The sequence below is a fragment of the Falco peregrinus genome, chromosome 2 (assembly GCF_023634155.1).
Source record: "Falco peregrinus isolate bFalPer1 chromosome 2, bFalPer1.pri, whole genome shotgun sequence".
Taxonomy (NCBI): Eukaryota; Metazoa; Chordata; class Aves; order Falconiformes; family Falconidae; genus Falco; species Falco peregrinus.
The window spans coordinates 113721554-113735021 of NC_073722.1; the positions used below are offsets into that span (position 1 = coordinate 113721554).

At 52.2% G+C, this 13468-nt stretch overlaps 1 long non-coding RNA gene across 1 annotated transcript; it reads left to right on the top strand.

The window, feature by feature from the left end:
* The first annotated feature begins 555 nt into the window (after positions 1–555).
* LOC114010972 (uncharacterized) lies at positions 556–8071 on the top strand. The gene is made up of 3 exons (XR_003552674.2): positions 556–784; positions 6481–6564; positions 7359–8071. It is a non-coding gene; the product is annotated as an uncharacterized LOC114010972 (long non-coding RNA).
* The last annotated feature ends 5397 nt before the right edge of the window (positions 8072–13468 follow it).

Here is a 13468-nt window from a genome sequence, read left to right on the forward strand (position 1 = left end):
GGCAGAGCCATGCGGTGGTGGGGAGCAGGTGGGGGGAGGAGGCAAACCCAGCTGGGATGAGGGGAGGATGCAGACAAGGTCTCTGGATCAGCTGGCTGAAATGCGTCCATGGGGAATTACAGGCAGGTCTGAGCCTGTCAGATTACTAGAGCCTGGAAGGGGGGAGGCAGGTTGAGGCAGGTCTGGCAGGAGGCGGGATACAGGAGCTGGAGGGAAAGGGAGGAGCCAGGGGAAGACGGGTAAAGGTGGGAGGGAGGCACACGGAAAAATGGGGAGCACCCAGCCCTGGTGGTGATGGGGCCGGTGGGAGCAGGAAGACGGCTGGGAAAACCACGGGGTGGGAAGAGGCTTGGTCTATCACGCATCACACCCAGCATCACCTCACTGAGGTGCAGGGCCAGGGCAGCCAGGGCAGGAGCACCACGCACCAAAACCTATTAAGTGCTCAAGGGGTCACGGACAAGTTGCTGGGCTCCCCCCATCCAAAGGTCAAAGGAAAGCGCCCTCATTTGTTGCCTCTTAATTACATCTGATCCTGCCCTAATTCCTCCTAAAACCAGCCCTGAGAGCCTTCAGGTGGCTGCTGGGGAGAGGTGCCCGTCAGCTGGGGTGGCAGGCCAGCCAGGCAGAGGTGACAGCCCTGGCCCAAGTGGTACCTCCAGGAAGGATGTGAGGGGCTGGCGGCACTGCGTGGTGATGGAGGAAGCACCATGTGCACCACCGTCCTGCTCCTCGGCACGCTGGTCATGATTCTGCGGCGCCACTTCTTCAACAAAGTTGAACCGTATGTCCTCTCCTGTCCCCTTTGTATGTCCTCTCCTGTCCCCTTCCTGTGCCCTTGGGGCCCTGGGGCTGGGGAGAGGGAGGTGAGGGGTGGCCCTGGGGTGGAGGATCTTGCAATTCAATCTGAGACCCATCCTTAGAGAAATTTGTTTTCCTTCTGGTTTCAGTCCTCTGGGTGACACCAGGAGACATTCCCTTGTGCTGGGCTGAGGGGAGCCTTCTTTGTTGTCACCTCCTATCCGTTGTACCAGTGCTAGCAAGGTCTCCAGTCTTTCTGGTGTGAAGGGACAGGGATGAACTCCTGGGATGCTTTTGCACGCACCAATCAAGGTGTTTTCCGAATGGATCAGTCGAGCACCCTGCTATCCATCCAGGCAAGCAGCCTGGCTGCCTGTTTGTCTTCATGCCTTGACTGGGGAGGAGACTGAGCAGTGCTTTCGGCCATGGGGACATCACCAGGCTGCCAATGACACCCGGCAGCACCCAGCTGGCAAACCTTCATCTAGTGTAACACAACCCCAGGGAGGTCCCACTCCATCCCTGGGGTACTGGGAGGTTGGATGAGCACCTGGGTGTGGAGGATGCTTGAAAGCACCAGCTAAATGTTGGCTCTCAAAAGAGCCAGCAGCCACCACCCTGCAGCTGTGGCCCTGTGTGCTGTGCTCCATGCCCATGCACACGCTCGCACACACTCACACATGCCCTGGCTCTGAGACAACAGCAGGGAGCAGATGGGAAGGGACTTGCTGCAGTCCCGCGTCAAGGCAAAGACAAAGCTGCAACCAGAGCACAGGGTCACCTCCTGCTTGGTGCATCCCTGCCGCGCCATGGGCACGGTGCCGGCAGCTGCAGCTTCCACTACCTGCAGCTCCCCATGTCTCTCGGGAGGGAGTTTTGTTCCAGTTCAGCACTTGCTTGGCTTCAGCTCGGGAGCAGCAATGCCATGCTCACAGTGGGGCTGAGCATCGCCCTCACTTGCTGTGCAGACGCCTGCTCCAACGCCAGGCTCAGCTCGAGGAGGTTTCTGTTGGAGATGCATAAATCTATTTACCAGTGGAGACTGGAGGCATCTGAAAGTGAGGAGGTCAAACTGGTGCTTAATGAGCCAATTAAGTCAGGGGAGGGAGAAACAAGACTGGAAGCAGGGAAGGCATCTCCTGGCCTGTGTGCCTCCGGCCCTCCCCTCCCCATGCTACCGGCAGCACTGTCTGAATTAGAGTCATTGAGTTACCTGAGCAAACACACGCTCGTGGCAGAGGTGGGGGCTGGCTCTGGGCAGGGGTATGGGGGTGGCTGGCAAAGCCAGCAGAGCTGGCAGCCTGCGGGTCCGGCTCTTGGGAAGCTGCAGGGCGAGTGGGCAGCACTGCCTGCACACAGGGCAGGTACATGGCTGGAAGGACAGGTCCCCTGGAGTGATGGCACCGGTGCTGGCAGCGTGCAGGCAGCCTGGGGAGGCAGATCCAGCCGCAGCACAAGCCCTGTCCATGGGAGCAGGCACAAGCTGCCTTCAGGGTGGCCAGGGCAGGGGAGAGGGGACAGATTTGCATCTGGCTCGGCATCCTGTTAGGAGCAAGCAAAGCATGTGGGTGCAGGAGAAAGTGTCAGGGCTGCAGGACGGGTTTGTAGCTCAGCCACTGTGTCCTTGCCGTTAGGAAAAAGCAGTGGGAAAGCATAAAACCTTGCAGGAAGAGGTATGATGGAGCCTGGAGCTGAAAAAGCTGGGGCTGGAAAGGACACGGGGGCTGCCCTGGCTATCTCCATTCATGGCAGGATCAGCACCCCTTCCACCAGGTCTAAACTGGGGCCCTGCAGCCCGGTCAGACCTCACACCTGACTGCCATCAGCACCACCACCATCATCCATGTGTGGCCGGTGAGACAGCAGTGTAGTACAGGGAGGGAGCGTGCCTTGAGCTGGCACCAGCAGCTCAAGGCTGGGCTCAGCACGAGGGGTCCCCAGCAGCACAAGGGGGACCCACAGCTGGATGGCCAGCAGAAGCCTCATCCAAGACCCACTGCAGCTTTCAGACAGGCACCTGATCTGGATGGGAAAACATCAGCCAACAGAGAAGCTGTACATTGCTTGATTAGTTCTTTTGGTGATTAATTGCTCTCACCATTAAAGACCAGTGGCTATTAACAGGTTTTCTACTTGTTCTATTTTGGACATTAATCTACTTACCTTGCTTTGCACTGGCATAAATCAGAGCAGTTTCACTGACAGCTTTATACCATGAGAGCATTTGTCTCCATCCTTTCCTATTTTGGAAAAAGAAGCAGCAGAAGCAAGAGAAAGAAGTACTGCTGGCCAGGGACTGGGAGAAGTGGTAGAGGTGACCGAGGCAGACTGGACCAAGGTCTCAGATGGGCGTTTTGATCCAACTGGATTTTGGTGAGTTAGAGGACCAGGCTCAGGCTGGGCAGGCACCAGGATCCCATACAGCTACAAAGATGAGGATTTTCCATAAGTGCACGGATCTGGATGACCCCTGGATTAAAGACATGCCTGAAAAACAGCACACAAGAAAAAGACAGAGGCCCACACGTTCCATGGGATAAAGCTGCCTCAGTGCAGGAACATCCCTCTGCTCTGACGTCCCCATGTGCGAAGCAGGGCATGTGTCCTGGGCAAAGGACACAAATGAACAGCACAGGCAAGATCAGATTATGTGAAATCCCCTGCTCACTTGACCTCCTTCACGTCCCATCTTCTATTTATATGCCTTGGGGCTGCCAGGGACAGTGTGGGTTGTCCTTGGCCCCCATTTGCAGGGCTGGGGGGCTCAGCCGTGGGTCCGTGGGGTTAGGGTTCACCCCTGAAGCTGGCTGCCACCATCTCAAAAGGACAGGTTTGCAGGGTTTCCTCCTAAAAGCCCGACTGTGGGGTCTGCTATCCTCTTCCTCGCTGGAGGTGAAAAGCAAACTAAAATGCTGCTCTGGACTAGCCTCCCCATCAAGGGACAGGAAGGTCAAGGGGGCTCCTTGGGCTTCGGTGCTTGTGTTTCCTCCACAAGCAGTGATTTATTCTTTGTTTTATGCAATACTTAATGAGAAGGTCCTGGCTGGGGGCCAGAGCTGGTTACAGATGTCTGCTCTGTTTGCCTTTCTCATGTTCTTCCCCTCTGGTGGCTTCCCAGAGGGAGCTGCTCACCGCCTGCCCCTGAGCAGCATGGGGCTTTGGGGAGGTAGAGGTGCTGCTGACCCGGAGCCCAGGGTCTGGTCTCAGTGCTGGTCCAGCACGGGGGGACACAGGGCAGGGAGCACCCAAGGGAGTACAGAAGTACCCAAAGGAGTCTGCCGGGTGGAGAGCTCTTGGAGAGGGGCAAGGCTGGACTATGGCAAAGCAAAGTTTTGCCTTTACGGCTGCTTTACTCAGCCCCCTCACAACAGGCTGGACACAAATTCCCTGGCCCCCAGAGGGTTTTTTTCCTGGGACTGGGAGCCAGGGCCATGGAGAGAGGAAGCATTTGGTGCCTGTGCCGATCTCTCCCCCCACGAGGCCACCTTCATTACACCCCACACACCGTGCTGCAAGGTGAGAACAGACCCCCTATGCCTCAGGCTGGAGAAAATAGAGCCAGTAGCTTGGCGTCATCTGGATTTAACCTTCCAGCTTAGTCTCCTCTGGGAAGCAGGACATGACCTCTTCATTTCCACCACCCAGGCACGGCTGGCAGCCGGCAGCAGTGGCACACGGCTCTGCATCCCCAGGCTGGAGCAATCAGCGCGCAGCAGGCATGCACAGACAAGTGTCAGCTGAATTTCTGTATGACTTTAAATATATTAGCAAGACCACAAACACAGCTCCGAAGCACTGCAGGCACAGCTGAGCCAATAAATAACCCCCAAACCCACGAGCAAGAAAAGGACACCCCTCTTTCCACAGGAGATAAGGCTCAGTATCACTTTGCCCCTTATATCTGTATATCAGCTGAGCAGACTCACTCTCTAACTTCCTGCATTCCCGTACCAGAAGGGTCAATTCTGTGCCACTTCTGCGGAGTCATTATACTGTTGGTTATATAAATGTCTGGGCATGCACAAAAGGCAGTGCTGATACAGTGGCTCCGACACCAACTCTCTCCAACACCTGCTTTTCAGCTGGAGAGAGAGCTGAGCACAAGAACATCTCGAGAGCTGTCACACAGAAGGCTGCTGTCTTTCAAGCTGAATGGAGGTCTAAATAGCTCTCACTTCTCCTTTAGAATCTCATTTCTAAATGCAATTAATACTGGCACATGCATAATGAGAGACTGACGAGTGAATACAGACTCCGGCAATAAAGAAACCAGCCCCAAGTGCTATGTAAATATTACAAATCCTCACTAGAAGCTGACCCAGGGAAGACAGCTTTCTGACAATTAAACCCAAGTGACAATATGACTGGATTCCTACATCTGTCACAATACTACCTACTGATACATAATGAGCTACGTTAAAAGAACTAGCTCTTGCTGCTCTTCAATGCAGATAAAATGTCTATTTGTAGAATGTAATTAATCTCTTCTTCAAAATCAGGAACCTTAGTGTCCTTGGTAACAACATGCCAGTGACTCAGAGAATGTCTCTGGATTTTTCTTCTGATTTTTCAGCGAGTTATTGAAAGTGACCCCGAATTCTAGCACTGAAAAGGAGCTGTGTTTCAGAAGTAGAAAAGCCAGCTGGGTATCTGGAGGTGGGGATGTGTTTTACCAACCTCTCTGGTCTCTGCAGGGCTCCTTCGGCAGCTTAAGGAGGTTCCTGGACTTGTTTCAGCCACGTTCCCTAGGATGTGACAAGCTCTGTCCTGAGACCTGGTCCCCAACCTGTAGAGCATAAATTCCCTTTTACCAGCAAGTGTAACCAGGCAGAGAATAATGCTGAAAGCAGAGCAAGGGCAAGAATCACAGGATGAAGCTGCTCCCTCTTTTGCTTGGTTTCCACAGGCAGTAAGCGCTGTGTGCGACAGCTCTGTGTGTACATGCACACACACACGTGGCTGCTCCCCCAGATGGCTTTCGAGCCTGCTGACTTATTTCAGCCAAGTTTGGCAGGGGATAGAGGTTCAAAGACATCCAGTCCCAGGTAGCGAAGATGCAAAGCCATGAGCACTGACGTGGCAGAGGGATGCAGAGAAGTATTGCTGGCAGAGCCCCTGGTCCCTTTGTGGGCTGCACTTGGGCATCACCTGATCTTCCAGCCACCCTGCTCTGGGCTGGCTGAGATTCATGCCGAAAAGGCAAAGCTGGGCTACTCAAAAGCACCAAGGGGCCATATCTGCTTCCTATGAATGTCAGTGGGAAGCCACTGCTGCTGAATGTTGCTCACTGACCCAGTTCCAAAGCCCAGGGGAAAGATGGGCCATGATAAAGGGACAGCTGGCTGGAGAGAGTGGGTGATGGAGGACTTGCATGATTTATTTATTTCCTGCAAAAAAAATCAAAAAAGAATTGCTGGATAAAATAAGCCTATTCCAGGCTAAACTGTGCTGCATCAACTCCTCATGGGACTTGAGCTGAGGTGCTTGCCTCCCCTGTAAGGGACATTCACCCCTGCCTGCTGCACGCTGCTTTGCAGAGCAGGCGGGACATGAGGAAAAGAAGGTTTCTGTTCATGCAATGCAAAGCCGCCTTTTCTTGGAGTAAATTATCGCTTTCGTTTAGATAGGGCTGCAATCGGCACTGCTGCTCACAGCTCACCCCATCTCCTCTGTCCCCAGGCATCCCGAGGGAGAGGAAGAGACCAGGAGAGAGGCTGGCTCAGACCCTCATGCCACGTAGCACCACTTTGGAATAAAAGTCAGGTGGGATGTAGCAGTTATCTGGGATAGATGCAGCTTTGGGGTAATTGTGGAAAGTGCTAGCTTGGGGTAAAAAGCCTAGTCTTTGCCTTTCTGTCCTGCTCACAGATCCCTCAGGCATTTTAATGATGATTTGTTTCTGTTTCACCTAGAGGTGTCTGCTTACTGGTAAGGCTGTAAAGGTTCTGGAAAAGTGTCTCACTGAGGGACGGAAATCAGAGCCTGAAACGGCCAGATTGGAAAGGAAAAGCCCCTTTTCCCATCACTTTCAATAGCAGCTCAGTTCCCAGGTGAGGGCACATCCAGCCCTTCCTCTGTGGCCTCCTGCCCACTGCCTAGATGCCAGGAGCATCTCACAGCGACAGAAAAGGCAGCAAAGCCAGTGGTGGTCCAGCCATAGTGGGGATGAAGTGCATGTGATGTGGGGATTGGGGACTGCTCTTGCTTTGTGTGTGGCACAGTGGCCCCAGGGAGTGAGGACTGGCTCCAGTCTGTGCTTCTGCAGCTCCCAGCAAAGGCAGGGCACTCACACCACTGTCTTGGCCCTGGAAAGAAACCTTTGGTGTCGAGGGTGAGGGGACACTGGCCTGGGCTGGTGCATGTGCGTGGGGTCTGGGGGGCAACTGAGAGCAGGGCTATCTTTCCTAATCGCCCCCAGGCTACAAGGCACTGCTGAATGCCCTTGGGCATCTCAAGGACTCACCTTGCCCTGCCTCCCTTCGGCAGATGTCCCAAGGCTCATAACATTGTTCTGGCTCTCATCAAACTATTAACCATGTCTCCTTCTCCTCCTGCAGCTTCACCGTACTCTGCAGCCAACACCCAGCACACCCAGCACATCCCGGCCTCGGCACATGCCGAAAGCCCCAGTAAAACAACCCACAAGACCAGCCTGCATGCCGACGAACCCACATCACCCCTGATCCCCTCCCACAGGTCAGAGAGGACTAGGCACGGGGTTAAATGCTGCTGCAGAAAAGAAATTTGCCTGTCTTGAAGGCTGAGCCCTGGGGGGTGGCCAGCAGCCCCACAGCAATGCCCTCTGCAAGCCACAATGCAGCCTGCAGGCACGGGGCTATCAGGCGTCCTGCTCTGGGCAGTGGGGTTTGCACAGGCGCTGCAGCTTTCCTGCCTATATAAATACGTTAATAAAAGATCAGTTTGCAGACGCAGCTTGCTGTAGATGACAGCATTAGAGGCGCATCTGTTTCTACTAAGCACCAGTCTCATGCTGGGTTTATTTGGTCTGTTTGTGGCGGGGAAGAGTTGCTTTCAGCATTCAGAGATGTCTCGTGTCTGGGAGAAGCGGGGGGGGGGGGGGGGGCGGGGGGGTGTGTGAATATATTTTTGGCTCTATTTAGCCACAAACATTCGGGTGTAGAATAAAGAAAAATATTCCTGTTTTCTGTTTGCTGCCAAACTGAGGCAGATGATTTCTTGTGCAAGCCTTCATTTGTTTGAGAACTCTGTGTCCTGTTGGAAAAATAAATGTTCTGATGGGAAAAGTCTATCCGTGTGTATTGATCAGTCATTGTGACCAGTGGACCTGCAAACATCAGCTTCAACACAACTGAAAAAGCAGTTCCCAACGCTTTTGCCAATACATACAAGGCAGAAGGAGACAGGTCTTTGCTTTTTTGGTGAGTAAAGTAGTCACACAACAGAATCCTTTCTGCAGGCACAGTTGCACTGACCTCACCACAGCTGGCATGAATTTCCAGTGCCAAACACCCACCCTTTGCACCCAGAGCAGGCGGTGTGGTCCTTCCTGAGAGCCAGCCACCGCTGGCAGCCACGAGCCGGACACAGCAATGGGGAAAGGACAGCGGATGATCAGCAATGGTGGGGAAGAAGCCTGGGATGCTCCCAGGTGATGGCAACACCTTCTCCCCATGCTGGGACTGTAGGGTCACCTCCCCTCCACCACGGTAAAGCCAGACATATGGACAAGAGCTCCCAGTGGCTTGGTTCTCCACAGTGAGAATTTCACAAATGTCTATAGAATTTTCCTAATAGATTTTTATCCCCCTGAAGCTTTTTAATTAAGCCTTTACAACCTCAACTCACTTTATACATTTTTTTTTCTTTTTTTTGTAAAGGAAATATTATGACCAGGAAGAATAAAACTGCTGTTTTACCTAGAGGTGCCTTCATTTTATAGCAGATTAAAAGCAAGGTGGAGAGTCAATAATGCCAGGAAGAGGTGGTCAGGGGATGAATGCAAGGTACATGAGCTGAAGGCAGCACAGAAGAGATTGGAGGCTGGAAAGACAAAGGCTTATCAGGACTGAAGCCTCAAAAGCAGAATCAGCTCCTCAGATGATATAAATCACCTGGACTCCCCTGACATGCTGGTATTGCTGTAGCATGGCTTTTTGGTATTGATTTAAGGGAAAATAAAGGTCAGGGGCTTAGCTGCAGAGGCAGCATCAGGGCTGAGGCTGTTCAGCTCTGGGTGGGTAGTGATGAGCAACCAGGTGAATCTGCAAGAATATGCTGGAGCTATGATAGCCCCAAAGACTAGGAGCAAAACCCAGTGTAACCTGCTGAGGGCAGCTGACTGGAGCCCAAATTTGCAGGAGCAGCCCAAGCACAGTAATCCTGGGCTTAGGGAAAATCCAGATTTCAGCCTGGACCTTATTGTCAGTAACTCTGACCTTTCTCCCTATCTGGACTAGCACACAAAAAAATCCCAGAAAGGGCAACGTGGAGCTGTCTGGAAATGGCACCTGCAAATGTCACGGTTCTGCCAGGAACAGGGTCACTGCATGGCAAACCTGGGTGTGCAAACATCGCTTGCTAAACTGACTGCACGGGGGCATTGCAGATTTGGGGGTAAAGGTTTCCTGAGCCACAGAAAGGCCAGCTCTCCGCCTGGGGACTTCTGAGAGGGTGGATTTCATGAGAAATGTTCTTTATTTACACAATCAGCCGCAGCCAGCAGCTGAGCTAAGAGCGAGTGAGACTGCCTGTAATGAGCGGCTGCGCAAGGGTTGCTGGCCGCAATGAGGTGTTTGCTGTCTGCACCAAGATTTGTGATGGTCCCGGAAGGCCCTCGGTGGGTGGGAGTGGGAATTCATTTAACCTCGTTAACTGAGTCCACTCTGCTGGCCAAAACCACCCTCTGCTTTATGAGAAACACAGAATCGGTAGCGACAGCCCTCATGGGCCAGGTGCAGTGTCACCAGCAGTTCTCCAAGGGATGGGATGGTCACCTCAGGGCCAGGAGGCTGAAGGACATGGTCCCACCACCACGGATCTCACTGTCACAGTCCTGCTGAGGAGATGCTGTTTGTTTGAGGAGAAAGGAAAGATTGTGACACCTCTACTCGTCTTCTTTCCATCTGTGTCCCCACTAAAATACACTTTGGGAAAAACTTAGAGGGAAATGAAATGGGGGAGATGAAATGGTGAGTGGGCTACACCCAACTGGGGGGTGGTGCAGCTGGTGTGGGACCAGCAGTCCCATGCAGCCTGGAGGAGGGGGTGAAGCTGTGGGGCCTTGCTGGGCCCAGCTCCCCAGGGTTTATCTGACTGTTTTCATCATTTCTATGTGAGAAGGGAAAGGGACCACACAGCAACAGAAAGTCCTGGAAATCTGCAAGGGAGACTGTTCCCAGCATCCTCCCCTCCACCGTCACCCCTGTATACAATTGGCTATGGAAGATGTATGGCTTTGTATAGCCTCCAACTTGGTGAGATAACACCTCACAATAAAATTCCTAATTATAGACAGCAAATGCACTGTCCCAGCTCTAACCCTCCTGTCTCAGTTGCATACATGGTCACTCCAACAGAGCAAGTGGACCAGGGCTGTGGTCACCCCATCTTGACTGGCCTATCTGCTCCTTCCCCTCCATATCAGACACTGCTGCCTGTCCTCTGCTCCCACTTCTGAGGCATCCTAAAGGCTGCTTGTGCCCTATAACTTTTTCTTTTCTCAAAAAACAAAAAAAAACCAAACAAAAAAAATCATCAAAAAATACAGCAGAAGAGAGGGGAGGAAATTGCTTCAAGTTTCTTAACTATCTCATGGAACAAAAATGCTTCTTAAGGCTGCTCAGGGAAAGAGAGGGTCAAAAGTCCCTCGTTAACACTGATTTACTGAGAGGGCTGGGAAGTGGAAGAGGGAGACAATCCAGCTGCCTGTCTCAGTGCACCAGGAGCCTGGTCTTGGATCCAGGCTGGGATGTGAGGGCTGGTCCCCCCAGCATGAGATCGGGGTGGTGCAGTGGGGAAGGTGCACCCACAGAAGGTGCAGTGGGGTGCAGGCTGCTGGGCTGCCTGCATGCCAGAGCAGACCTACACTAACACAGCAGAGGCAGGGCAGAACTCTCTTGGCCCTTAGTAGCAGTTTGGAAATTCAGTGACTTTCTGAAGAAAAAAGCAGAAGTTGAGTCCATTCAACCCAATTAAAACTCCAGAGGAAGTGCAGAGAGGCAGGATGTAATTACCCGTGCTGGAATCCCAATTCAGAACAGGAGGCAGAGCTCTCCGGATCAAATTAATCCCTGGTGTAACTCTGCTGAAGTTACACCAGAGCTATAATTGGCCTGAAACATTTTAACTATCTCATTTAATGTTATTCATGCTCTGCTGGAGATGAGAATGTTTATCGTAAATGAGAGACTCTAATGCTCCATAGCAGTAATAGAGTGTGAGGCTTATGCGGTTTCTCATTTACAAGGATGCTGGGGAGGCCAGATTGTCACGGAAGATGTGGCAGATCTGGACTCCCCACGTCTTTAACTATTTCCATGGCTCCTGTGATGGCTGGTTGTCCTGTTGTCCTTCCTCCAGTGTGTCCACCCTCCCTATGCCCAGGCTGCTTTTCCATTTCTTAGAGATGTTGGGGGCTTGTACCCCAGGCCCAGCCAGGGGCAGAAGTAGGAGGACATAAAGTGGTAGAAAAGGGAATGGAAAACACTGAGAGAGGCCTTTCAACATTAAAGCTCCTATAAATCAGCAGAAGTGAGATTTCCCAGCAACAGACTTGCCTCCCCAGTGATGCTAAAAGGGATTTCCATTGATGAGAGCTGGCTCTGTGGCCTTTCTCTGAGTCATTCAAGGGAAACAGCCCCCCAGGCTCCTGCAAAAGGAGCAGGGTCAGTGCTGCAGGTAGCTCAGCAAGCACGTGGAGCACCGTGGTCCCTGCTGCCAGCCAGACACCCCCACAGACAGTGTTTCCAGCTGCCAGCCCTGGGTTATCCCCTAGGCTCAGAGGATAATCCCCCAGTCATTTGAGCTGCCACCTCAGAGGAAGCCTGAGCACGCTCCACACAGCCGGAGGCAACAAGGCACTGTCACCCACCATGGGGAACATGTCCCAGGAATCATGATCCATCCCATTCCCCTTCCCGTGGTGATCCCATCAGCCAGCCTGAACACGCACCCTGCCGCTTGGAAAGCAAAGCCTGTGGGTCACATTCCTCCCTGCCATAGCTGTATTCTGGCTGGCAGGGATGCGGTTCGGCCCTGAACCTCTACTGTGTGCCCGGCATCCTCCCTGAGCCAGCCCTGGCAGGTACCGCTCACTGCAGGCTCTGCATCGGCATTTCCAGGCTTTTGGAGGACTGTGATTTCTATCATTAAATCAACCTTCCACTCCCTAGGCTGTTTTTAAGACAGACCCCTGGTCTTTTGCTCTGCTCTCTTGCCAGTAGAAACCACAGGAAAGGCAGATCTGTTTGTTCCAAAGCAATTTTTAATGCCCTGTAGCTTAGAGGTTTGAGCGTTACAATTCATTCTGGCTCCTCTCAACTCCTCAGAGGATATTAGATCCTGCTCTCGATACTTCCTCACTCTTTGTAGATGTTACCCTAGTTTTAATTTCCAGGGCTTCCAGACTGTTTTTAACAATGCTGAGCTTTCAAGTCGCTTTCTTCAAACTTTCTCCAGCCATGCTTTCCCAGAGCCTAAATAGCTTTGATTATTCCCAGATGTTTTTAGTTTGTTAACCCCAGAGTAGTATTGTGTAATGACTTGGAAAGATGACTGGTAGCAGGCATCCTGGATTCTCTTTCCTAGTTCACCAAATTACTTCCCAAGCAAAAACATCTAAGAGATTTATCCTACGGAAGAAACGCCATTAGCACCACATTATCTTGCTACAGAGAACAGGACTAGAGGCAGCTGAAATCCTCTTGCTGGTGAAGATAACCCCCTGAAAGCATAGGTCATTTTCTCCACCAAGTTCCTCCTTAGACTCTCTGGTGAGATTTCTAAGCAGGATGACACACTGGGGCAACAAGCCCACAAGGAAGCCTTTGGGCAGGCAGCACCTAATGGAAAAGACCTTGCTCACCTCCAGGCCAGGCTGGATTCAAGCTGTGGCCATCCCTACCCACCAGCCACCCAGTCAACAGCACAACAGCAACTCGGCTCTGCTCTGGGCCAAGTTTTCCTTGACCTTAGAGGATGTGTGTGTATATCCTGACAGGCCAAAGCATGGGGAATAAGGAGTTTTACACAACTAGCTGAGCTCCTAACAAACCTCTGCAGCCCTCCTGACTCCAGCAATCCTGCCACTCTCACGTTTAAGCCATTGCATTGCTAAACACATATAAAAAATATGCCTATTCCCACTAGCAGAGATTCAGGGTGTATCTGAGCTGGCAGGAGATGCGATTCCTCTCAACCGTCCATAAATTTTCCTGAGATCACCCCAAATACCTCTTATTTCTTGGTGCCTCCACCCAGCCTGCTGGATCCTTCCTCTGCCATTTCTCAGCTCCAAAAAGCCCAAGGTTACTGGGATGGATGTGAATACATAACACAGCATCTCCCTCCCATATATGCGGAGGACCACGCCTGGGCAGGGCAAGGAGCAACAATGAAGGAGGAGGAAAACAAGATGGGAAAAGCAAAAAAAGCATCAAGAGAGAATATTCTTTTAGCAGATGGATAA